Source organism: Podarcis tiliguerta, assembly GCF_965153285.1.
Source record: "Podarcis tiliguerta genome assembly, chromosome: 9".
NCBI lineage: Eukaryota > Metazoa > Chordata > Lepidosauria > Squamata > Lacertidae > Podarcis > Podarcis tiliguerta.
The window spans coordinates 49,317,136-49,342,741 of NC_139542.1; the positions used below are offsets into that span (position 1 = coordinate 49,317,136).

Sequence of the window (25,606 nt, forward strand, 5' to 3'; positions counted from 1 at the left end):
AGTGAAGGGCCGTGAGGGCCAGCCAAAGTTGTAAGTTGTTGAGCTTTTTTTAGGATTGAAGTTGTCCCCCGAAACAGACTTTGGATTGGATAAGTTATCTATATGCTACTGGCCTTGTTCTCAAAAATAATTTTCAGGGTAAACTATGTAAATTTTCCAGTTGTATGTGTTGCCTTTGGGGGGGGGGCAGATTATCAAAACCTCAGAAGTAGTCATTCTCATAAATGAGTCAATTTCTTATACATGTATCATTTCTATGTTGGGAGTTTAAGGAAATATATATAATTTAACGTAATTTTTACAGAATATAATTTATATCATCATAAACGTTTTTGTGTTTATTTATACAATTGTGCCTTCCCTTCTAAGTCATTCTCCTAAACAGATCTACCTTCAAGGAGTGTTGGATTATTAATCTCCTTTTGTGTGTTTTGTTAAAAACACACACTTTTAATTATGGTTCTTTTTTTTTAAAAGAAGAATATGTTTGAGGGAATTCAGTGGTCTGGGATACTTGAGGTGGGATCCAGTGCCCTTGTTCTGTTATCATAAGGATTTACTTTAAACTGGGATGGGGAGGGACTGCTGCCAATAAATACAATGTCAACACTGCCTCTGTGCCAGATCAACCATTTGAATTTAGTATTAGGCTCAATATTAAGAAATTTGTTTGTATTTGTTTTTCCGTTTTTGTGGTGAATTGCATCAAATAGGTATACAGTGGAACCTTGGTCTGCAACCATTTTGGATTACAGCCACGTCAAACCCGGAAGTGTGTGTCCCTTTTTTTGGATTACAACCCATTTTTGGGGGAGGCCCATTGGCGAAAGCACGCTTTGGGTTACAACCTGCTTCGGTTTACAACTGGACCTCCAGAACGGATTGTGTTTGTAAACCAAGGTACCACTGTACTGGATCTAATACTGGGTGGAAAACTTCATAAAGGCATTGTTGAAAGATACAGTCGACACTGGTAGGGTTAGGAAGTACTGCTGTCTGAAACTGGCATTTGGATGACATTACTGCCAGTCAATACTAAGCAACTTGAGATGCTTTTGTACAGTATAGTATAAGGCAGCTTCCTCTCTCACCATTTTGCTACTTTTTCTAGCTCTGGAGTGTAGTTAATTACAAAACCTGATTTGTGAATCTTGTTTCTAATGTATAACTCATCTAAAAACCAGTTGTTATGCTGTACAAAATAAAACAATACAACTGCCAATCCAACTGGTTGTTTCCTCCTGCTCTGGAGGCTAGATCAGTGGATTCAAGTTACAGTATAAGAAAGGAGATTCTGACGAAACATCAGGAAGAACTTTCCAATGGTAAGAACTGTTTGACAGTGGAAGATACTCCCAGCAAAGGCGGGGCGCTCACCTTCCTTGTAGGTTTTAAAGCAGAGGCTGGATGGCCATCTGGCATGGATTTTTAGTTGAGGTTCCTGCATTGCAGGGGCTTGGAATAGATAACCCTTGGGATCCCTTCAAACATTTCTTTGATTCTATGAAAGGTGAGGTGCAGCAAAAGCATTGTGGAGGAAAATCAGTTGCAGTAAGGCAAAATGAGAAGTTTCGTTGTCAGCAGCCATTTAAATAAAGTAGATGATGAGATTAGTTGTGTGTCACCTGGAAAGCAGATCTGGTGACCAGGAACAGAAATGGAAAAGAGTAGCGTTAACTTAAACTGAACAGCAATAATAAAAACCCATTAGAACAAACTAACTAAAAATTCCAAGCTCTGATAGGTCACTTAATGTTATTGTGGTTGCTTTCCTTAAATGATATTCTCCCATATATTCCCTACTGTACACTGTGTGGTATCCAGACCCCAGAAGCCTGCCATCTGAGATCTAGTGTGTTCCTTACCTTGTGTAGCAGCATTATGTCTAGGTCAGTGTTAATGGTATAGACAAGTTACAAATCTGCATAGGCAGTAGAAGGGAGAAAGAGAGAAAGCGCAAGCTGAGAACACAACCCTACTTTTCAAACCATAGTTAGGAGGTCAGAAATGTTATGCCTGTACAGGATCAAACTCCTGGTAGCATATGTGGAATGCATGTGGGAGTTTGAATTAAGCAGAGTTTGCAAACCTGCTTTTAATTCTGTTTGCAAAAACTAACCATAGTTACATTAGCATTATTGAAGATTTCACTCTGCACCATGGTTAGCTCCAAAAAGGGAAAGCATAGGAGGTTTCATCAAGAAGCATGAAGATAGTGGGTGGGAGCATGTGAGTTGAAGCATGCAATTAATCTCCTAGCCATAGTTAGGAAATCAGAAATGTTACATCTTCACCAAACCTGAGGAAAGGAGTTTTGGTTTTTTGGTTTTTCCAAATGGTGCATGTAGTGATTTGTTATTGCACCTGAATGCAAGCACCTATTATTCTATATGAACTGGAAGACTCTAATAAAACAAATAAAAGGGAACATTATTATCTATTATAATTGTATAAAATCTATTACAACAAAGAAACAAAATAAAACTACTTTTCTATTGCACAACTGTCTGGGCTGCTATGGCTGTGCTAGAATGGGAATGCAAGATCTTTTCGGGCATAATCTGTTTCATGTAGGTTTGTCGAAATGCCAAGCAGTGCTGATACATTTTACATTCACCTCCTAGCCAGGTGTGATGAAGTGCAATAATTGAGTGCTATTAAAAGAGAAAAAGAATTGCCAGCACTCAAGGGCATCATAAAAAATGAATGGCAAATAAACAATCAAGGAGGTTACTATGGAAATTGCACATGTCTCAGTTAACCCTGTAGACAATATCATGGCTTTGTTAAAACCAATAAGACTTATGTTACATCTTTAAATGCAGCCAGGAATTTACACTAGTCACAGGGTCTGTCTAAAGCAAAGGATTTTAAAACAAATGTACAGTTAAAGATATATTTGTATTGCGTGTCGAGGTCCCCAGGGCCACCCCAATAACTCACATATCACACAGAATTTTTTGTTTAAGATTTTTGGCATAATTTTGGCCACAACTTTATTGAAATACAAATTTGTAAGTGGTTGCTTAGGCATTGGTTGCGACTATCTGCCCCCACCATGGGGGACAGACTGACATTCTGCACGATGCGAAAGTCAGAATAGGGGAATACACTTGGGGGTTACGCGGAGCAGGGAACCTGCCCTCACCCCAAATGCAACCAGGAGCTCATTGCTATGGCCCGAGCCCCCTTGACAGAATGGACAAGCAATAGTTAGCCCCCAATTCCTTTAACGGAATCGCTTGCAGCAGCAGCATTAGAGGGGCAGGCACTCAACCTACCAAGGGCAGGCACTCAACCACTTCCCCTCAACCAGCCAAACCATAAACCAATGCCTAACCGCAACCTTAAAAGTTGGTACGATTTGCTATGCAGTAGGGAAAAACCAAATGGCCCCAGCCAATCAGCCAGATGGACAAAATTCCTACCAGGCCCCTGCCCCAAGAGCAGACGACCCCATGACAGGCATAGCAAGGTCAAAGCGAACAACCCTAGGGGGGGGACGGGCAATCCGATGCACGGTCAAAAAGAGGAAGCCCTAGCCTTGTGCAAGGAGTTTTAGCATTTCTGACTGTCAATCAACAAATGGCAACATTAACTTCTTCCCAACAACAAGGGAAGCCCCAATCGCATCAGTGGCCAACGAACAATTAGACCGCCCCCAACTTTGGAGTGTCGTGGCGGCCCCCACCACAACACGTGCTCTCCATGAAGGAGAACATGCTTTCTCTAAAAAGCAGGATGTATGTGGGAATTTTCTCACTATTTTAATTTCCTTTTTGTAGACATTAATCAGTTCTGCTCAGTGGCACACATCCTAAACATATGATGCCATTTAGTAAGACTGTGATTGTTTTCAGAAACATGATTTGAAAAACACACACCTTCTCCACAGAAGCTGATTTGTCTGTTTTTGCCATTACCATCTTCATGCTGTTAATTCAAGAAGGAAACTTTAAAAATCTTTCCCCGTAAACTTTAATAAATGTATTGTGTATCAGTAGGGGGCTAAAACACTGGCAGATGTTCAATGCAAACCATATGAGATGAAATTGGACATCTTTTGGACACTTGATTCCTTTCTAACACACACCACGGAGGACCAAACATGAAGAATGCTACAGTGACAGTGGCCAGACGATATTTTCCATTTCTGCGTCCTAATGTGCCCTTGCTATGGCATGTCCCCCAATCATCTGAGTTCTGAGTCATATAGCATATGTTGTTGTTTTTCTCATTAATCATCTTCACTTTTTGAATCATCCAATAAACAACCTCCAACAGGAAAACTAAGCTCGACTTGGTTGCCACTTGCTGGAAAAATGTATATGATCCAAACCTGCATTTCTGCGACTGCAAGTCTCAGTCTGTATTTCATCTGTTGTCTTGATAGATGTCTTGATGCCTCAGTTCTTAACAGAGCTAAAATGAATTTGGTCCTAGCAGTTTTCCTTGGAACATGTGCTTTATGACTTTGGGTATTGTTCTGTGGGTGTACGCTAAATATTCATACCTGATATGTAGTAGCATATTATGGTAGTTGTCAACTTTTCCATATTTAAAGAGCACTTTCCATTTTGGCTCCCATGTATTACTGAGGATTCCGGGGTACAATTATAGGATGTTCATGCAAGTTATTGTTGAGCCTCTCCATTGCCCATCATTACATTAGTGTTTTCACTAGAACACACCCAAGATTCCCTTGAAGATAATCAGTAGCGGTGGGAAGGTTGTCTCAGGGTAAGTATGTCTGCCTTAACTATTTCTTTCATTGCAAAAAACCTGATGATAAAGGTTCTGTAGAACTAAGGATTCCCAGGGATTTACCACTGGCATATAATGTTTTACAATGTTTATTAGTTGCCATGTGGTGGTACTTTAGTATCTGACCTTATCTGGGAGAGCCCCTCCATTACTTATTTGTTTGTTATCGAGCGGCATCTTGCACATTAGTTTTTTTCCTTAGCTATTACCTATTTTCTTTTCTTTTCTTTTCTTTTCTTTTCTTTTCTTTTCTTTTCTTTTCTTTTCTTCCTTCCTTCCTTCCTTTATTTATTTGCAAAGTTTTATTATTAATTCATGTTTTAATGTTATAAAACGGAAAGAACAATTATAACAAAATACAAATTTAAAGTTGAAAAACAAAACTATAAAATAGGCACATAGAATAGGTAGTTGCACATGAGTTAAAATAACAAAGTCCAAGTAAATACTTTCAACTTTATCAGATCATCAAGTATAGTTCCTGTTTTGCCAGACTTATGATGAGGGTTGTCTTGGAAAAGATGGTTCTGCTGCATTACTTACATTTTCTAACCTTTTATTACCAATGCTACTAAATATCTCAATACTACTAATTTTCTCTCAGTGTACGCGCCAGTAACTATGGATAAGCATTGGACAAAACAACACAGGAACTCAAATATTAAAGAAAAAGCAAAGTAAATTTTATTTTATTTTATTTACAATGGTTATTAATATAGACAAATGCTGATGTTTGTTTAGGGTAACATGCACACTATTCTTTATTACTGTTGCTTTAAATAAATGTATTTACACTATATGGTTGCAATCACTTTAAATAATATAGCAAATACGGTTTAGGGTTCCTGTCACCTAAAGCCAATTTTCCCATACCACTCCTCCCTAGGTAACACTCAACTAGGTGCTGAGGATTTGCAGTCTTCAACCAGGTCTGTGGCCTCTTCTCCCTTGAATCTCTTGAGTTTCTCTCAGGACTTACGCTACAGTCTTCACTCTGGTCCAACCATCAGTGTTGCTCAAGGTTCTCAGCAATTCTGCTGACTTTTGGCTGTATAACTTTCTTGAAGGCTGCCTCATTAGTCACAAGCTCTTCCCCACACACCTTGATTTCAGCTCCTGGCTTTTCTCAGGCCTCCTAAGTCCCACAATGACCATTGCCAGACTCAAAACTCCAGCTCTTCCTTCTCTTTCACACTACTCTCTTAGAAGCTGTCTCCATCTCTGTTCTTCTCCTTGGCTAGAGCCTATCCTTCCTTCTCTCTATAGTGCACCCTATTTCAATTTGGGTAGAAATCTGTGTGTTCACTGTGTTCTGTTTGGATCAAATACAGCGGTACCTTTGGTTACGAACGCTTCAGGTTACGAGCTCCGCTAACCCGGAAGTAGCTGCTCCTTGCTTCGAACTTTGCCCCAGGATGCGAACTGAAACCGCGCGCCGGAGGCCCCATTAGCAAAAGCGCACCTCAGGATAAGAACGGTTTCAGCTTAAGAACGGACCTCCGGAACGAATTAAGTTCGTAACCAGGGGTACCACTGTACTGCACTTACCTGTTGAGTAAAGGAAGTTTGTTATGACAGTATATTTTTGCTCCATGTTGCATTTGGAAGGGAAGATGCTTCGTTGCCCGGGTATTTGGATGCTGTGCTTATTTTAGACTGCTTAAGAAAGAGGAAGGGAAGGTTCTTCAGGAGTGATCCCCTTGTTCTTCTTGCTTCTGCTGCCTTCTTTGCCCCTGGAGCCCTAGTTGCAGCATTAAACTTGAAAGTCCCAGAGTTTTGTTTGTTTAAAAAAAAAACTGGCATCCTGAAGCAGCATATATGTAACGTAACCTTCCTCAACTCAGTGCCCTACAGACATTTTGCTCTGCAACTCGCACCAGCTGCAGACAGTACCATTGTGATGAGAGTTGAAGCCATAAGAGTAATGCATCTTCTTTCTCAACTTCATTGCTGGCTTTGGCTATTTTTGCTACTTCATCATGGATCCTGGCAGAGCCATAGCTATGTGGGAGGTGGGGCTAGCCGCATGAAGCCTCCAGAGGGGCGCCATTGAGGCTCCCAGTCTGTGTGTGTACGCAAATGTGCAGGGGTGGGTGTGTGCCAAATTGGGTCTTTGACCTGGGTGAAATAAAGTCTAGGCACAGGGTCCTTTCTTATGTACTGATTAATTATTTTGACAAGTGAGTAGAGTACAGTTGTTCTGTGATATGAATAAGTTCAGTTCCCTTTCTGGGTCTTCTCGGTTCTTGGTGCTGTGCTTCACTGTAGCCAGAAGTTTTCTACTGTGACTGGGGGAAAGTCATCTGGATCTCTGGACTGAGTCCATTGGGCATGCTTTTCCTTACGCCACTTATTTGCAGGGCTTCTTTCCAGGGGGAACTCACAGGAGCTCAGTTCTGGCACCTCTCTCAAGTGGGTGCCATTGCCATTCTAAGAGGTGTTCATGGTGAGTTCCAGCACCTCTTTTTCTAGAAAAATGGCACTGCTTATTTGATAGATAATAACACCATGCCACCATTGGGAGCAGAAGCAACCTCTGAGCAAGCAGAGGGTTCTGACTAGCCTTGGTTCTCCCTGACCATCCACCTACTCCATCCATCTCAGCATTTTTTAGTTCTGCCAGCTCACACCCACCAGTGCAGCAGTATCATTGTTTCCCCTCACCCCCACCCCCAAATTCTGTCTGCGCAAGGGGATTTAGTAGTGATCTTATCCTCCATATTATCATGCACATGTGTGTATGGCATAAAGATTAAACTGAATTCATAAATGAGTGTGGAAGGTGAGCCAAGTAGTGTTAATTGATTTACCACAGGCACCAGTACACAAGCTTAGATTTCATCTGGGGAGAGTGGTGTGAATTTCATTTCTTCAGTTGCTTGTGCTAGTTCCTGAAAATATTTGGCATGGATCCTCAACTGACTTTTCAGTGCATGCTGTAGCCTGCTATTTCATCTTGGGTGAAGACAATAGAGACACACAGAAAAGCTTTATATCTTTACAGTCTGATAAAGACTTCAGATTTCACTCTGAACTCGTGTAGTGACTGGCTTAAGTTGAAAATTAAGGTGAAAAATCTGGACAAAAGCTTAGCCTAATGCTAAAAATTAAAGTTCTGAATGGGGCTGAAAGAGAAATACTGCACGTTTAGCTCCCCTCTCCTTTCTGTGTTTAGTTTAATTAACTGAAGGCAGCTTTGCACGACCCAGTTACGTCTTTGATGGATAGTGGCATCATTTCCCCCAACCTTGTGGATACTCAGGCGTGTTGAGATTATGACCTGGTTCCATCCACTTCTGGAAATTTTCCAAGGTGTGATAAATTTATATGGTAGAACATCCCTAAGACTCACTTAATACCCCCAAATCATTTATAAGAGGCCACATAAAATGTTGGTGTGAATATGCTGTTACGTCCCAAAAACATAAATTAGAAATCTCCTTTTGAACATAACCTTTAAGCTGCAAATGTTCTTCCGCATAATATAGACCTAGTTAGCTCTCAGCAATGGGAAATGGGATAGGTAAAGCAACGCATGTAAGCCCACTTGCCTATTTCCAAGAATTGCCAGTTCTGTAAGTTCTTCAAAGGATTTATTTTGGACACTACAGTCACTAAATTATGCTCTTTGGGTTGCTTTCCCATTTTAGGAATATTGCAGACTATTAACGACAACCCATGAATTCTTTAGTCCTTATTAAAAAATTAACCATGGCTATTTCCGTATCACACTTTTATAAATAGGCACTCAACTGTAGCGAGTAAAGCTCTGTACATAGCTAGATTGTTCTTTTTGTCAGTTTGGATTGAACCTGGTTTGGGGATAAATGCATCAAAAAACAGTGTATCACACAAAATGACATGATAGTTGCAGGATTGACTCCAGATTGAGTAAATGAGCCGTAAAATGGCAAATGAAGTTCAATGTAAACAAGTGTAAAGTGATAAATATTAGGGTAAGAAAGTCTCAATTTCACATATATGTTCATTGGGTCTGAACTGCCTGTGACTGACCAGGAATGAGACCTTGGGGTCATAGTGGATACCTCATTGAAGTTGTTGAGAGTGTAAAAGTGTGAAATCCATGCTAGGGGTCAATAGGAAAGGAATTGAAAATACAACTGATGTTATCATAATGCTGTTATACAGATCTATGGCACAACTGTTTTTGGAATGCTGTGTACAGTTCTGGTTGCCTTACCTCAAAAAGGATATTGTACAGTTGGAAGAGGTTCAGTAAACTGTGACCGTAATGATCAAGAGAATGGAGCATCTCCTCTAGGGAAAAGTTGCAGCATGTGGAACTTGTTAGCTGAGACAAAAGACAAGAGGTGACAGGATAGAAGTGTTTAAAATTATGCATGACCTAGAGAAAAAGGGGATAGGGAAAGATGATCATAACCTGCAAGGGTGCTGTGCGAAGTCAAAAGAAGGCAACATCACCCTACAGAAGATACATGTAATTGAAACTGTAGCAAAACTTAACAGGAGTGGCATCAAGTTTTAAATATGTGTATCCCACATATTGAGGAACAAGCATTTGAGTATCTCCCACAGAGTCAGAATCTGTATACGAAGCTCTAGAAAAGGATGTGTCAAAAAAGGTTGGGCCAGTTGGACAAAGCGTGACGCAAACTGTGGGGCCACAAACTAGCAAACTACAGCTCAATTTAACTACAGATCAGTACACATTCGGCTTCATTGGCTATTCACAGGTTTTAGAGTCATGAGAGGGAGGTAAAGCATATTTCTCCATGTCACCTCATCAGCTTTACCACGTTCACCAGGGATGGCAATACTGTTCCCATAGTGTTCTAAGCTTGTGTTTGATGTGTCTGCTATCGTATGCTTGTGAATTTTGCTAAGTTCTGCAATACTCCGCTATTCTTCATTAGTTGCTTCTAAACAGCTACATTCCCTCAAAAATGATTCATGTTGCTGTTCATCACTTGGGTGTCCCACATTTCATTCTTTGGCCAGATGTTCATTACTTGGATACTGCTGTGGGAAGTTTTCCCCACTGTGGAGATTTGTGCTATAGTCTTGATGATATACACAGTCTGCAGCACGAAGTAGTCTTCTTACTATGAATGAGCACTCATCACAATGTCTCTTACATGTAGTTTTAATGGTTTCAATAAACAGGCCTTTTGTTTACATGTTCTGCTTTTGGCTTGTGCTCTGATGAAAAATCAACATGAGTATCGCAAAATAAACACTCTGATTGACTGTTAAATGACCTTTGACTTAAACAAATATTTCATTTGAGATACTGTTCACATGACAACCTTTTTTTAAAAAAACATGTCTTTTAAGTTGATAAATAACTCCCAGCATGCGCACACGTGCGCGCGCGCACACACGCACACACACACACACACACACACACACAAATATGATTGCTTATATGAGAGATTCAACACTACTGAAATATTAACCAGATTTATAGCATTTGACAGCAACTCAGGGATGATACATGCAGGTATCTCCCCCCCCCCCCCGCTCACCTTCACAGGTGAAGTTCAGACATTACCTCATTATTTTTGGGGACTGAAAAATCCTTAGTTTCCCATAAATAATTTTTAAAAATGTGAACTTCATGAGGTATCAACCATACTCAATTCATTATACTTACCTGCAAATGAGACACAATTTTGACATGTACATTTGAGGATGTTCCCAAGCTTTGGTTAGGTCATATTTATGATTTGTTATTTCCAGTCATTTCTGACTGGAAAATTATTATGTTACAATCTGTTTTCAGAGATTCAATACCTTTCTTCCATATTTTACCTAGGCTGCATGGCAAAAAGGCTTCTTCATAGTTAGGCTATCACTTAAGCTGTCAGAAGCTGGGAGTGGACAGGAAGATGGAGATTCAAAGATTTTGCCAAAATTGCTTCATTTATTTTGTCCTGGTCAAAAACATTACTAAAGCTTACAGTGGTACCTTGGTTTACAAACTTAATCCATTCCAGAAGTCAGTTCTTAAACCAAGGTGTGCTTTCCCATAGCAGTGGGGGACTCAATTTACAAATGGAACACACTCAACATGTTCTGCTTCCAAGGCAAAGTTCACAGACCAAAACACCTACTTCTGGGTTTGCAGCGTTCTTAATCCAAGTTGTTCATAAACTAACCAAAGTACCACTGTATTTGTATACCAAAGGAGCCCAATTAAATGTTTACATAAAAATAGATTTCACAATGTCTAGGGCAGGGGGGGCTAATCTCTACACCATTGGCCACATTCAGCCCTGCAAGAGGTTTTTGTGTGAAACTCAAATCCCCCTACCCAAAGTGTCATTTAAAATAATAACAAATAAAACTTCTTCTTTTTTACTATTCCTCTGGGTTCTTTGCCATGGTACCGTAATGCCAAAGCTTCCCTCACCTTTTTTCCACATTCAATTAAAAAAGAACACACCTTTGAAATCGTTTTGATGTTTGTACTCCCTGCTCCCTTAGATACCCCACTGGAATGTATTGTCCAGTTTTGTCCATTTTTATTTTTCTTACTGACCACTCCAGTGGGTCCCATGATGCAATTTTGTGATGCCAAACAGTTTTTGTGGATCCCCCCAATTTACCCTATTTTAAAAACACCTGTCCATGTCCATTTGTACACATCAGCCGTGCCTCAGTTGACAAGCCTCTTCCTACCTCCAACAGTTGACGATGAATAAAAAAGTTTTGCCACCCCTTGACTCTAGGGGATGTGGGAAGCGAGGACTTTCACAGTCTCCTGAGCAGATGATGATGTCATCACTTCCTCCAATATTGAATTCAGATGCTGTCAACAGAATTGTAGCCAAATGGTGCCGCTAGAAAATGAGAGACATATCCGCATGCTTGGGAGAGCCCCAAAGTTTGAAGTAGAAGAAAACCGAAGGAGGCAAGCCCACCAATATTATTATTTATTAAATTTATATACTGTCCTATACCTGGAGGTCTCAGGGCGGTTCACAGAATAAAATTGAAATATAAAACCACAAAATACATAATTGGATTAAAAATATAGCCCAATAAACACTGAGCCACATAATTCTGAATTGGTAGGAGGAAGGGGGATGGAATGGAGTATCCTGGAAGATGTCATGAGTAATCCACACTAATGTTTTGTTGTAGGCCCCACTTATTTCCTCTAGTCGGATTGTCTAGCAGTTTCTATGTTTTGTGTGAATGTAGTCACTGTGTAGTTTGATCACTTAGTAAAAAAAATAATATATTCTTATTAAAGATTTCTTGGTTTACAAAAGTATGTGCAGTGTCTTTTTTCAAGTTACATTTTCTACAGATCAGTTTTGTTAGTTGAGACATTAGTGTTACATTAGGAAGAAAAGGGAGAAAGAGGTGGAGGGGGGAATGGTGAGTGGGTTGGGTGGCAGGGCTTCTGTTCTACTTAGTGTACGCATGGGATTTTCTGTCAGCATGTGGGATTTCTTATTTGCTTGTATTCCTTTGGTAGTGAGAGAGGTTGGGGTAGGCCTAGGGTGTGGTTGGTTGTCTTTGATGGGCTGTAGTGAAATTTGTTTTCATGTGTGAGGGGGGCGGGTGGGTGTTTTTTGGAGCAGGTTAGCCAGATTGATTCAAATGCTGTTGGCAGGTTCTTGTTGTTGTCTTGTTGGGCTGTGGTTTGACCACATGTTGAACTTTAAGATGACAAAGAAACAGGTGAAAGGATGGAACCATAAATGATGGGCTAAAACAGAAGACACCTCAGTCATGAACGGAGTTGAGATGAGGCAAGACTTTCCATGAACTCAGTTTGCTGCCAGAGATATCTGCTGTGCACAGAACTTCCTCCTCATATTGATGTGTATTTTAACTCACTGAACATGCTTTTTAAAATAATGTTTATTGCCCCCTTTTTTATTTGAAAAGACCCTTGATCTCTTTTTTCACATCTGAGGATCTTCCACTGTTGTATCCTGTATCCTTTCTAACGGCATGTATTCTCGATCTACTCAGGAGTAAGTCCCATTTTGTTCATTGAGACTCACTCCCAAGTTAATGTGTCTGTGGTTGCATCTTTAATCTCTGTTTTTGCTTGTTGTGCAACAAGGGAAGTCCACTGGAAAAGCTGCATGTTGGAAGTTTCACCTTGTCCCATCTGCTTTTTTCTCCCACCCCATTGCTTCACTTACTATATTGACGGCTTAACTAGGTTCTTATCCCACACAATGCCTGATTATCCTGTGGGCAATTTGTGATTTTATTGGTCCTGTGTTAACATAGAGGACTCTCCACAATCTCTTTGAGCAGAAATGGTATCTTGAGAGAGAGAGAGCAAAACAAATGTATTTCATGGAGGTCTGCAAGGTTTGAATCTGGGTGGAGTATCTTTAGGTCTGCGCGTGTTTGCTACAAAAACAAAGAGGAGCTTTAGTGACAAGTTCCATCTGTCCAGGTCTGTACAGCTGCCCACTGATTGGCTGCCGCAAGACTTTCTGTTTGCTTTAAATGTGTGTTTTTAGCTCTTTCGCAGCGAGAGTGTGTGTTTTGTTTCTGTTTCCTTCCGACATGCAAAACATAGGCCTAAATTTTTAATTAGCAAAAGTGAGTGGTGAAAAGGGAGGAGGGGGCTGAGTAATGTAACAAGCCTCAGTGGAGAGCAGCTGGGATGTGTTGCCATGACGACAGGTTCAGCAGGCTGCCAGCTAGCATGTCAATGGGCAGTGTAGGGAGGGAGCTTTCAAACAGCGCCTGCTAGCCACAATGTGATTGGTCACACCTCTGTTGTCTTTGTGTGGACCAGGGAATGCTGGGTAGGACCCGGAGTGAATGCTCAGTTTGTCTCAAAGCGACGGTGAGGTAATGCTTTTGAATCTTTTGGGATTACGGACTCGGATCTTTTGAAAGGCTGCAGTGTAGATTATTTTCATTCCCGTTTGAACTGAACCCCCCCCCCCAGTACTCTTTATATGGTTTCTATGTATATTTATGTAGTGGGATGTGGGAATTTAGGAGAGCAATTTAAGATTTATCTGTGGGCAGATTGATTGGCAGTGTTTGGGATGAGCTGCTTTCAGCATAGCTACGTAGTGCCGGCATAATTGAAGATGCGCTGACAACTCCTTTGGCAAAGCGTGATAAAAGGGATTGATGTGGGAGAGAAGAAAGTTTGGAGTTACTTTCTGGTCACCTTTGGAAGAAGAGACCCAAGTTATGCCACTATTTGAATGATAGGATTTGGGTGGTTCAGTTATTTAACACAGATGTAAAATTGTGAATATGTAATCCCAGTGTGCAGTGAGAAACCCACCTGTGTAATTCTAGGAATTTGATAGTTTGGAGAAATGTTTAAGATGTAGGATGCTAATGGTTGTTTGTGATGATTTTTAAAACTAATCATCATTGTTTCAAAGGCTGAAAAGCATTGGAAATACTGTCATACTGTGTTTGTAAAAAAAACTTGCCTACAGTAGTTAAGACTTGATTGAATATCAGATGGTCCCCGTTTTGGCAGAAGGTGGGGGGAGAGAATTGTATAATGTATATGTTGTGAGCCAGTAAGATTTGGTGAAATAATTGCTTGCTTTCCATTGCAGTTGCATTTATACTTTGAGATAAATAACATTAAGGCATTGTTTCCTTGCATGTCTGTTTGCCCATGGCATCTACCTTGAGCACTTGCATAACCAAATCAAAGCAACTTGCTGCATAACGATCAGATTTGTATGTGCTAATAGAAATCCACATATTGCCCTCATTTGGGTATGTAGCTTTAATATGTGCAGGCGGTGAGGCCAAAGGAGGGCTAGCAAGTTCCAAGAAATCAAGGGCAGTAGAAAGAAGCTGTTTATATATGACAGGATACTTAAAACAAGCAAAAACCATCTGACTCCACAGCTTAACATTTTAATGTGGCACTCGCTAGCTTCAGCAGCTTTCGAAACAAAAAATTAAAAAAAATCCTTCCAGTAGCACCTTAGAGACCAACTAAGTTTGTTATTGGTATGAGCTTTCATGTGCATGCACACTTGTGTATATGAAGAAGTGCGCATGCACACGAAAGCTCATACCAATAACAAACTTAGTTGGTCTCTAAGGTGCTACTGGAAGGATTTTTTTTTATTTTTTGTCTCGACTACGGCAGACCAACACGGCTACCTACCTGTAACTTCAGCAGCTTTGCCATTGTACTTTGGGCATGCTTGGTAGTGCATTTTGCCCTCTGTTAAGCCTATATACGTGCATGTTCCCAGGTAGTGAAAGAAGAAGCAGCTAGGGCAAAAATAGATCTATGGGCAGGACATTCAAAATTGTACCAGGGAGGAATTTCTGGTGTTTTGTGATGATGGTAAGATGCACTGTACTGTAGGTACCCACGATCCAAGTACAACAGCCTTCCTCACAGTAAAGGTTGTGGAAACAGCCTAGCGGACTGGAGCCAAGAATTAGGGGTTTAACAGTAACTTTGGCTGGCAGTCTGAATGAATGTTGGGACAACTCCAGTTTACCCACAACGGGAGTGCTTGCTGGGACAATGCTGTCTAGCTGGTTCAGCTTAGAAACAATAATATATTGACACAACTCCTCCTTCCTGCAGTACACTGTCATCTGTCTCTGGAAGTGGAGTTCATGCCTTGCTACGCTTTCCTGACAAATAATTTGGCATGTGGCTACATTGATGCAAGAAAGCAGCTGAGTTGTTCCTCTTTTTTCCTTATTTAGGAGAAGGAATGTGTGACTTATCAGGAAGCGTGGCGAACGATCAGGAAAAGGGAGTGCAGCACAGACAAGAGTGGAAAATATAATGCATTTGTTGGTCGTCCCCCCACTGGTTGGGGTGGGCATATGTGGTGTAGATACTGTGAAGTCCAAGTCTATTTTAGACATTGGGAGCGATAAATATGTCACAACTTCCCCCTTGATTTTGATTGCAAGCCTGTGGTTATTATTGCATAGTGTCTTAATACCTTCAGGCACTTTAAAAGTAAAGTATGACAAATACAACTTTTAACTGCCTGCTGCTGCTGTGGTTACTATTATGCATTATGAAACAGCTAAAATTTTAAGTGTTGTGCAAAGATGTGAAAAAAGCAGAATCTCTGCCTGCAGGCTTCTGATCTAATATATGTGATATAAAAGCAACAGAAAAAGAACATGAAAACAAGCAGATTCGGGCACTAATTCTTCATAAGTTAACTTTTTAAAATAATTCTGATTTGGATATTGCCCTAACATGGATTGTTGTTGTTGCTGCTGCTGCTGCTGCTGCAGGCCAGCACAGCTACCTCTTTCTCTTTTTTGAGTGATTTGGAAAACACCAACTTTAGCTGTTCAATGTCAGGATGCTAAACTGGGTAGGCTGCCCTAATCTGGTGTTCCCTGTGGGATTAAAAACCTACAGACAGTCACTGAGGTTTACACACATGCAGTGTTGTGTGGGATTGTCATCTGCATGTTTCAGGATTCCAAGGTCCTCTAACACATGGGTAGGTAAACTAAAGCCTGGGGGCCAAATCCGGCCCAATCGCCTTCTAATCTGGCCCATGGACAGTCTGGGAATCAGCATGTTTTTACATGAGAAGAATGTACCCTTTTATTTAAAATGCAGCTCTGGGTTATTTGTGGGGCCTGCCTGGTGTTTTTATATGAGTGGAATGTGTGCTTTTATTTAAAATGCATCTCTGGGTTAGTTGTGGGGCATAGGAATTTGTCCATCTCCCCCCCCCCCAAAAAAAAAAATATAGTCCAGCCCACCACAAGGTCTGAGGGACAGTGGACTGGCCCCCTGCTGAAAAAGTTTGCTAACCCCCTGCTCTAACACGTAAGGCTTGATTTTTTATCTTTTTTTAAGAAATAGCTTGGATATGCGTTTTTGTGTGTCCATGTAACAGCAGTATCATAGCTATTTTTAAATAGCAGGCTTTGTGTTTAGTATGCTAGTGAAGAACAGTAACAGGGCCACATTTCTTTATCACAGAAAGATGGTTGTATACTAGTTTTTTTCTCTGATTGTTATAACAATATACATATAACCACAGAAATGCAAAAAGTGGTGTTCTGACTACCACTCAGAACAACCTTGAATATTGAGCAGAGATTTTCATTTCATTAATTAAACTAAAATGCCTTTGCCTTTGGTTTAGGCCAGGAGTGAGGCATGCTTGTGGTTGTTCATTGGCTGTGGGGCTTTTAAACTGATGCTGAATGCAAGCCTCACCGAGATTGGCTCCGCTTGGTAGTTCCAGGGTGGAGTTGACGCCTGCCAAAAGTGGACACGATTCTGCCTGACCTCACAAGATACACTCACCTGTCAAAAGTGTTTCACAGAAGAGTGGCCAGCTTTGAAGCTGAAAGCGGTTCTCAGAAATTTCCACCGATAAACAAATCTTCTTAAAAAATATGTATTTAAGGGTGTTGATTCTTTGTGCTATCAAGTGAATATGCCATATGCTTTGATTTTGAATATCTTGCATTATGGTGCCTCTTTCTCTGCTTTCTTTAGAAAAACCTTCCTGAACTAGTCCGGGTTTTGAACTGTCAAGCATTAGAAAACACTCTTGCGCAAGCAAATATGCTCTTTATGCTCTTTGCCCATCTCAAAAATCTGTGAGAACTTGCAAGTCAGCACATAATTAAATACTTCCTAGGAACAGCAGCTGTGTAATGTATTTCTATTGGCAGGTTTTTGGCCACAAGGAATACTCCCTCTAGTGGTTTATCAGCACACCAATTTGGGCTCCAGGTGCAGATCTGTGGCAGGTTTATTCTGGCACATTTTAAATCAGAGACCTGCAGCACAATCATATGCATGTTTAGGTAAATCCTACTAAGTAAAAAGCACACTGTAAATTTATTTAGGATTGCTGCTCTGTGCTGCATCATTAATAATACTGAGGTGCAGCCATGGGCTGATTCAGGGCAAAGGTTAGTCAAATGCAAAAGAGCAAACAAACCAAAAAAACAATGCAAAACTCATTATGTTGTGCTTCCTTTTCATTGTTTCTTGAAAGCGACTTATTTTCTCAAATTTTTCTGTGCTGTCTGAACCGTTTTCATTTTGTGCTTTCCCCCACATCCTAAATAATGTGCACTGCAGTTTGATCACTAAACAAACCATGGCTTAGTGTGTTGTGCAAACGAGACCAGTATTTCCTAAAGTTTCTGAGCTGCTGCATTTAGATCAGCTAGGCCCTTTTCAAGAGGCTGCTTTGATACAGATTGTTTTGCACCATTTGCCAAGTCCTCAAGTTGGCCTAAGGCAAAAAACTTCCAAGGTTATCCTAGCTCAATAATGTGGCTTTTTCAGATACCACTGCAGTCATCTTCTAATTTACATTGACCAGCCACCTACCTACTTCTAAGCAGAAGGAAATTTTGGTCTATTGCAATTAAGAATTAGGGTTGGGGGCATGATACAAAGGCTGTGCTTCCACAATATTTTTGTAGGGGACCAGCAGTTTTTCTTGGACAACTGGATACAATGGTGAAACACAGTGGAGGGTTTTACTATCATTCTCTAGGTAGACATACCTTTTTGATACAGAATACAAATCCCCTCAGCTGCAAAAATATTACCTTTTTTGTTGTAATTCTCAGATGTGGACATTTGCATGCTTTTGACTTGTTTTCTCCAAGAATCCTGCCTAATTTGAAGCTTGAGATACTAAGTCAGTTTCTCAGGTTATTATGTGGCCAATATAAAACATGTATTATTTGTAAAACATTTTAGTATCAAATCTCTTCTTTTCTTTGGCCTCTCTTCTGTTGCTTATTTTTAGGGATGCACATAGCAATGTTCCTTTTAATACTGCAGATAGTTTGCCAATACTGACTACTAATCTGTTGGCATCATAGCATGTTACTTGATTAAGGATTTAAAAACTTAAAAGTAAAAAACAAAACAAAACACAACAACTTAAAAGCATTTTAATGGGCTGTTACCTGTTAAACTTGTTAGGAAGAATGGAATAGTCTGCAATAATAGAAGCTTTTGTATCTAATTTCTATATCCAAATATTCTTAACCTCTGCAAACAGTGAATTGAAAAGAATTGTCCTTTTGTGATGACAGGACATATTAGATGAGTTAAAGCGGGGAGACACTCATTCAGGGGAAGATGGAGAGCTAACAAATTCTTATGGGTGAGGTAGACATCCTGATTACTGGCTTTAAGTCGAGAATTCTAACCAGGGGAGGTGAGCAGCTGGTATAGTCATACCTTGGGTTACAGATACTTTGGGTTGCGCAATTTCGGGTTGCGCACTGCGCCGAACCCAGGAGTACTGGAACGGGTTACTTCCGGGTTTTGGCGCTTGTGCATGTGCAGAAGTGCTAAATCGTGCCTTGCGCAGAAGCACTGAATCGCGACTCGCGCGTGTGCAGACGTGCGGGTCGCGGGTTGCAAATGCTGCAGGTTGCGAACGTGCCTCCCGCACAGATCACGTTCACAACTCAAGTGTCCACTACACTTGCATCACACCATCACTTAATGTGAGCAGATCATGAGACGTTAGAGAGCTTTTCTAGAAATGGAAGTCTTCACAAACACTTGCAGAAGTTATGGGGTAGCAGGTTGACAGAACGAGGAGGAGGAGGAGGAGACCTGGGTATGGTAGAGCCATTGAAAGTATGGTAAGCTAATTTGAAGTGTTAATAGGACTGCTGGCTGACTAACACATTTGCAGGGTTCTTCTCATTACCTTTTGTCTATCATTTTAGTCATGAGACACTGGTTCAGGGTTGACTTCCTCTAGATGACACAGAAGCTTGGCTTTGGAGCTCAGTAGGTATGTGTATGATACCTTCCAGTGGTTTTTCGCATGGCAGATGAGCTATTGTGCCGCAGGCCAATAAAAACAGCTACCATCTTATCACAGAGAAGGCCTGAGAAGAACGAAACTAACCATATTTCAAACTCTTAACCTTTTAGCACAATTGTTTACTAGCCCAGAAAAGTTGAATGGAAAGCTGAGTTCCATTTAGAATGATACGGTCAAACTCTCTAGATTAGGTATCAAAATAGAAGACAAGCTGCTATGGGCAGCTCCTCTTGATAAAATTGTGTGTGTGTGTGTGTGTGTGTGCGCGCGCGCGCGTGCACACACACACACACACACACACACACACACCACTAATGACTGGTGCAAGCTATATAATTTCCCCTTCCCTCCATCAATGTCAAATTCCTGTTTCTTGCATGTGATAGGTGCTACACTCACCATTCCCCTAACTCAAACACACGGGATACAAAATACATTTTCATCGCTGCAATCCAACCTCTTATAAGCCCAGACATGCCTTGAGTTCTTTTTTTCTCAGATAGAATGTTACAGACTCTAGCAAAGGAAATACAAATCTCACGCTGAGAGCAACCTCACACAGTGACCTCATTCTGAATGTTACCTTCTTTGTCAGGAGCAAGAGAAGCAGCCGTTTTACTGGCTTTCTGTCTTAGGAGCTGTTTGACATTTAATTGCCAACTTACTGGCGTGGTTTCAAGGCTTCCTCTTTGGTGCATGCATAAAAAAGTGAATAGGATGATGAGAGGCAAGCCTGCAAGGACTTGTTCACCAGTTTGAATTATTGGCAAACAGCCCTTAGCAGTGAATTTAACACAGCGAATTATTGTAAAAATAAAATAAATGATGTTTTTTCCACAATTTTCCAGAACACAACATGTATAATAAATATTAATCAATCACATCAGTATTCATCCACAACAGGTGAGTTAGGAATGTTACAATAACAGGAAAATAAAACTTTACTCCTTTGTGTGGACACATCCACACCATAATGTTGCATGTGTGGCTGGAGGATAAATAACGTCTTTGCAAGCGTTGATGAAACAAAGAAACAGGAACCATGTTGCATCAAATTGATTGTGCTTGGACATTCCCTTGACTACCCTGTGGGGTTGTGTTAAATGTTATGAGAGGGTCTGATTTTAAGCTGGTGATTGCTAGAACCATACAAATTCAGTATTTATGTATTGTTTTCGGAATTTTATTATTCTGTATGTAAAATAACGCAAGGTCTAAACAAAAAAATTGTTTCGTGATCTTGGCACATCCTCAAAGACCTGCCACCAAAAAGTCTGAAGTATTTCACAATTCCACATGTGCAGTAGCAACCGCATCCCCCATGTTCTTGTCAGCACAGAGTTCAGACTCCCTTAATCATAAAGTGCCATCTTAAAAGTAGTTTAATTGTGGTTTCTTGTATTTTAGCTAAGTTTGTTTGGGGGGGGTGTTGTCTATATTCTGTCCTCCTGCTCATCCTCGATTAGTGTTTCCAGGTCACCTTTCCACATGCTCTGAAATCTTACAGTTCATTTAATACCTTGTACAATTCAGAAGTCATGCTTTTGCAATACAAACTTGTTGCCACGCAATGATGCTCAACCAAGGTGAGAGAGCGAAGACCCTTGTCCCTTCTGGTTAGAGAACTAGACTGAACCACCCTGTGATCTTCAGATGATTGGTGGATACAAATTTTAATAATAAAGCAATTAGTTGTGCTATTTGAAACCAGCTATGTTTCACTCTTGTAATTTATCTTGCAAAGAATGCTGTGTCATCAGGTAGCCCCTAATAATTCTATATTTTACTTTGATTATCCCTTTAGAATCATAGAATCATAGAATCATAGAGTTGGAAGAGACCACAAGGGCCATCGAGTCCAACCCCCTGCCAAGCAGGAAACACCATCAGAGCACTCCTGACATATGGTTGTCAAGCCTCTGCTTAAAGACCTCCAAAGAAGGAGACTCCACCACACTCCTTGGCAGCAAATTCCACTGTCAAACAGCTCTTACTGTCAGGAAGTTCTTCCTAATGTTTAGGTGGAATCTTCTTTCTTGTAGTTTGGATCCATTGCTCCGTGTCCGCTTCTCTGGAGCAGCAGAAAACAACCTTTCTCCCTCCTCTATGTGACATCCTTTTATATATTTGAACATGGCTATCATATCCCCCCTTAACCGCCTCTTCTCCAGGCTAAACATGCCCAGCTCCCTTAGCCGTTCCTCATAAGGCATCGTTTCCAGGCCTTTGACCATTTTGGTTGCCCTCCTCTGGACACGTTCCAGTTTGTCAGTGTCCTTCTTGAACTGTGGTGCCCAGAACTGGACACAGTACTCCAGGTGAGGTCTGACCAGAGCAGAATACAGTGGCACTATAACTTCCCTTGATCTAGATGCTATACTCCTATTGATGCAGCCCAGAATTTCATTGGCTTTTTTAGCTGCCGCATCACACTGTTGGCTCATGTCAAGTTTGTGGTCAACCAAGACTCCTAGATCCTTTTCACATGTACTGCTCTCAAGCCAGGTGTCACCCATCTTGTATTTGTGCCTCTCATTTTTTTTGCCCAAGTGCAATACTTTACATTTCTCCCTGTTAAAATTCATCTTGTTTGTTTTGGCCCAGTTCTCTAATCTGTCAAGGTCGTTTTGAAGTGTGATCCTGTCCTCTGGGGTGTTAGCCACCCTTCCCAGTTTGGTGTCATCTGCAAATTTGATCAGGATGCCCTTGAGTCCATCATCCAAGTCGTTGATAAAGATGTTGAATAAGACCGGGCCCAAGACAGAACCCTGTGGCACCCCACTAGTCACTCTTCTCCAGGATGAAGAGGAACCATTGATGAGTCCGGTCATAGAATCATAGAATCATAGATTAACTCCCCCTCACTTCAATTTATCATATTTGTCTGGGCAGCAAAACGTCAAGTAGTCCAATATTGGAATAATGGTAGGCTGTATTTCAGCTAAAAAGGAGTTCCAGCATTTCCAGACCTGCAAAGATGTCCATAAAAAGGGATTGCTAATCTTATGTATTATTGCTCATGATGGGTTGAAAAGCAGAAAAGATGATACAGTAGGTATTGAAAGATACATCTCAAGTTGCACCTATTGTATTCCCTGGGATCCCCATATAATATGAATAAGATGCTTCAGCAGGAAGGTATCATAATACAGCTTTAGATTAGGCATTCCCAGAACCCCTGTCACGTGGTCTGTTCAATGTGGCATTACTCAAGCTGCTCCTCTTGTCTCTTGTTGTGAAGCTATTCAAAAGCCACTGCTACTTTGAGAACCAATTATTTGGAATAGTGACAGGGAGGGTCTGGAAAAAGAAGTAGTGCTTTGGCAGTATAGCCATTTTAATGCCTGCTGTCCTCCCAAACCATGACAAGTCCGGGTTATGCCAGTTTTTCATCTCCCTTCTAATCTGCCCATACAATTTCCCACTAATATGTTTCTCAACTGGGCATTGTTACCCCGAAGTACCTAAACCCACTAAAATCATCAGCAGCAGCAGCATTTTATTTGTATGCCACCTTTCCATAGTTAAAACAATGCTCAAGGCAGCTTACAACATGGCAAGATTTACATAATTACCAATGTAACAAAAGTCATAAGCAATAAATAAAACACATCAAAAGTACACAACCAAATGGAAAACAATTTCCACATAAATCATAAAATCTAAAACTAGGAATACAGTGCTACCTCGGGTTAAGAACTTAATTCGTTCTGAAGGTCCGTTCTTAACCTGAGGTACCACTTTAGCTAATGGGGCCTCCCGCTGCCGCTGCACGATTTCTGTTCCCACCCTGAAGCAAAGTTCTTAACCTGAGGTACTATTTCTGGGTTAGCGGAGTCTGTAACCTGAAGCATCTGTAACCCGAGGTACCACTGTACAGCATCAATATCAATTACAATTTAAAATGACATAGATAAAAAATAAAAGCAATTTAAAAAACAAAAACGGAGCCCTCTCTGCCCAGATGGAAGGAGGCAGGCAAGGCCCTTCAGGCCCTCAGCAGCAGGTGAGTCCTGCAAAGTGAAGCTTGAGGACTGTTCTTCTCTGCTTCTGACATATTTAGTGGTAATATATACACTTGGAGTAGTTTATTTGCAGTCTGGCTACCCCACTGAAAAGTTGTAGTTCTATCTTTAGGGCAGGAGTGGGGGACCTTTGACTTTCTAGATGTTGCTGAGCTGCAGCTCCCATCAGCTCTGGCAAGCACAGCCAATGGATCCCCCACCTCCATTTTTAAAATGTCTACCTTTGTCTGATTGTCCAGGTTCATAGTCATAGCTTCATTTGCAGTATTATTTAACTCCACAATTTGCAAGAAGAGATCCTATAACTTAGCCTTGATTGACTTGAGCAGCTAATGTCCATCTAACCTTTGCAGTGAATTCATCGGTTTCACCCTTGTCCTTGGCCACATTTGTCAGTTTCACACCCCTTGTTATTTTGCTGTTGCACCATGCTAGTTATGGCCTCCGTGTTTGACAGCTCAGACATGCTCTCATCAGTTACCTCTTCCCTGCTCAATTTGGCCATCTTTGCTTTCCTCCCAAGGGTTCCCCACTGCATAACAGATTTGCTGTTGTCTAGTTCTCAATACAGCCATTGCCTGAAGCAATATAAGCTCAGTGGCGGTGGGAGACTCGATAGTAAGTCACCATTAAGCTCAAAAGTGAGCCACGCCTCCCCCAATTCTGTACTGCTCAAGTGGACTGCAGTTTCTTTTTCTACGGTCGAAAGAGAGCCTTTCAGGAATCTGTGGTTGTATTATAAAAGCTGCTAAGTGAACCAGCCATCTAATTTATTATTTTAGAAGCTGATGCGTATTTCAATTATTAACACTTGACATGTTTTAGATCTTAAGACAGTATCTACGCCTTCAAAAACTCTAGGAGTTAAAATGGTAACTAATTAGTGATTACTTGGCTATTTTGGCCACTGTTTTAGCTGTTTTGTTTCTGTTATACAGTGCACCTAGGCAGTTTTCCAAAAGCTGCTCTGGGAAACCTGGAACGCTGTGCGATAGCATTTTCCCAGAGCAATTACTCATTTCAGCTTACAAAGGATTCTGGGTATGGTGGTGAAGAGTGAGGTTGGCCAATGCTTTCATATGACTTCACTTTGCAGAGATCCAGGCGGAAGATGACACGGCAGAATCCTGAGGCATTGCAGCGCAGTGTTACTTCCCCCATCCTTGTGAGTGCCTCCATTCCAGAAAGTAGAAGTAGAACTGGTCTAGAAATGCTGAGTTGCACTAGATACTGTAAAGCAAATTAATGAATGAGGAGCCACATTCCTAAAGTCCTTTCCAGCTAACTTAATTTTGCCTGTGTGCTCTGCGGTCTGATGAGTTGACATCTACTCTTAATTGTCCAGGCACTGCTGAATTATTTAACTGTGACCAATTTATAGGTAATGTGTTCTTGATCATAGCCCGATTTTAAAGGTAAGGTGTATTTGTCATCTTTCAGGTCCAGTGCAGTCTTTCAGAGAGTCCTGTGGACTCTTGTCTTCATTTATACTATGAAATAGATGTTTTCATAATAATATTGTATCTTTTTTTTGTCTGTATCTGGTGTGGTTGTCCATGCAGATGAAGGAAGCATATCTGCAAAGGGATAAAGACTGCTCCATTTTAGCATGTTGTGTGATTTTACTAACACGTTGCTTTTAGAATCTTGGAAAAGTATGATTTTAGCCTTTTTAAACTTTTTTTGTCTTTCGTTTAGGTTTTGTGAAGAACATGCTCAGTATTTTATATAGACTTTTTTAAAAAAAATGTGCTTAGAGGATGTGAATTTATGGCATTGGACTTTTGGCTAGCCATTGAACGTGAGGGAAAATATATTAAAATATGGTTTTCATCATTTTGGATATTTATTTCTGGCAAAAAGGGAAGTTGAGGGTGTGACTTTTCCCATCCATTGAATTTTAGCCATTGTTCTGTACATCTGTTCACTCTACCTGAAACAGCGCATGTTGAGAATACTTCAATTCTTGTTGAAAACAAAACCCAAATAGTAAATGCTGTAATTTTCTAATCTAACATTTTTAATCCAATGATGGCCTTTGTT

The 25,606-nt window shown here is 40.7% G+C and overlaps 1 protein-coding gene across 7 annotated transcripts in view; it reads left to right on the forward strand.

Moving 5' to 3' along the window:
* STOX2 (storkhead box 2) overlaps positions 1-25,606 on the forward strand; it is a 134,030-nt gene that overhangs the window by 78,842 nt on the left and 29,582 nt on the right. Inside the window, exon 1 of one of the 7 annotated variants that reach the window (XR_014515345.1) lies at positions 13,403-13,578. The exons of 5 other annotated variants lie outside the window; for them this stretch is intronic. The gene's annotated coding sequence lies outside the window, so the exon portion shown is untranslated. Of the gene's footprint in view, positions 1-13,402; positions 13,579-25,606 lie in introns of those variants that run through there. One more of the 7 variants, XM_083458102.1, reaches the window with a different exon arrangement.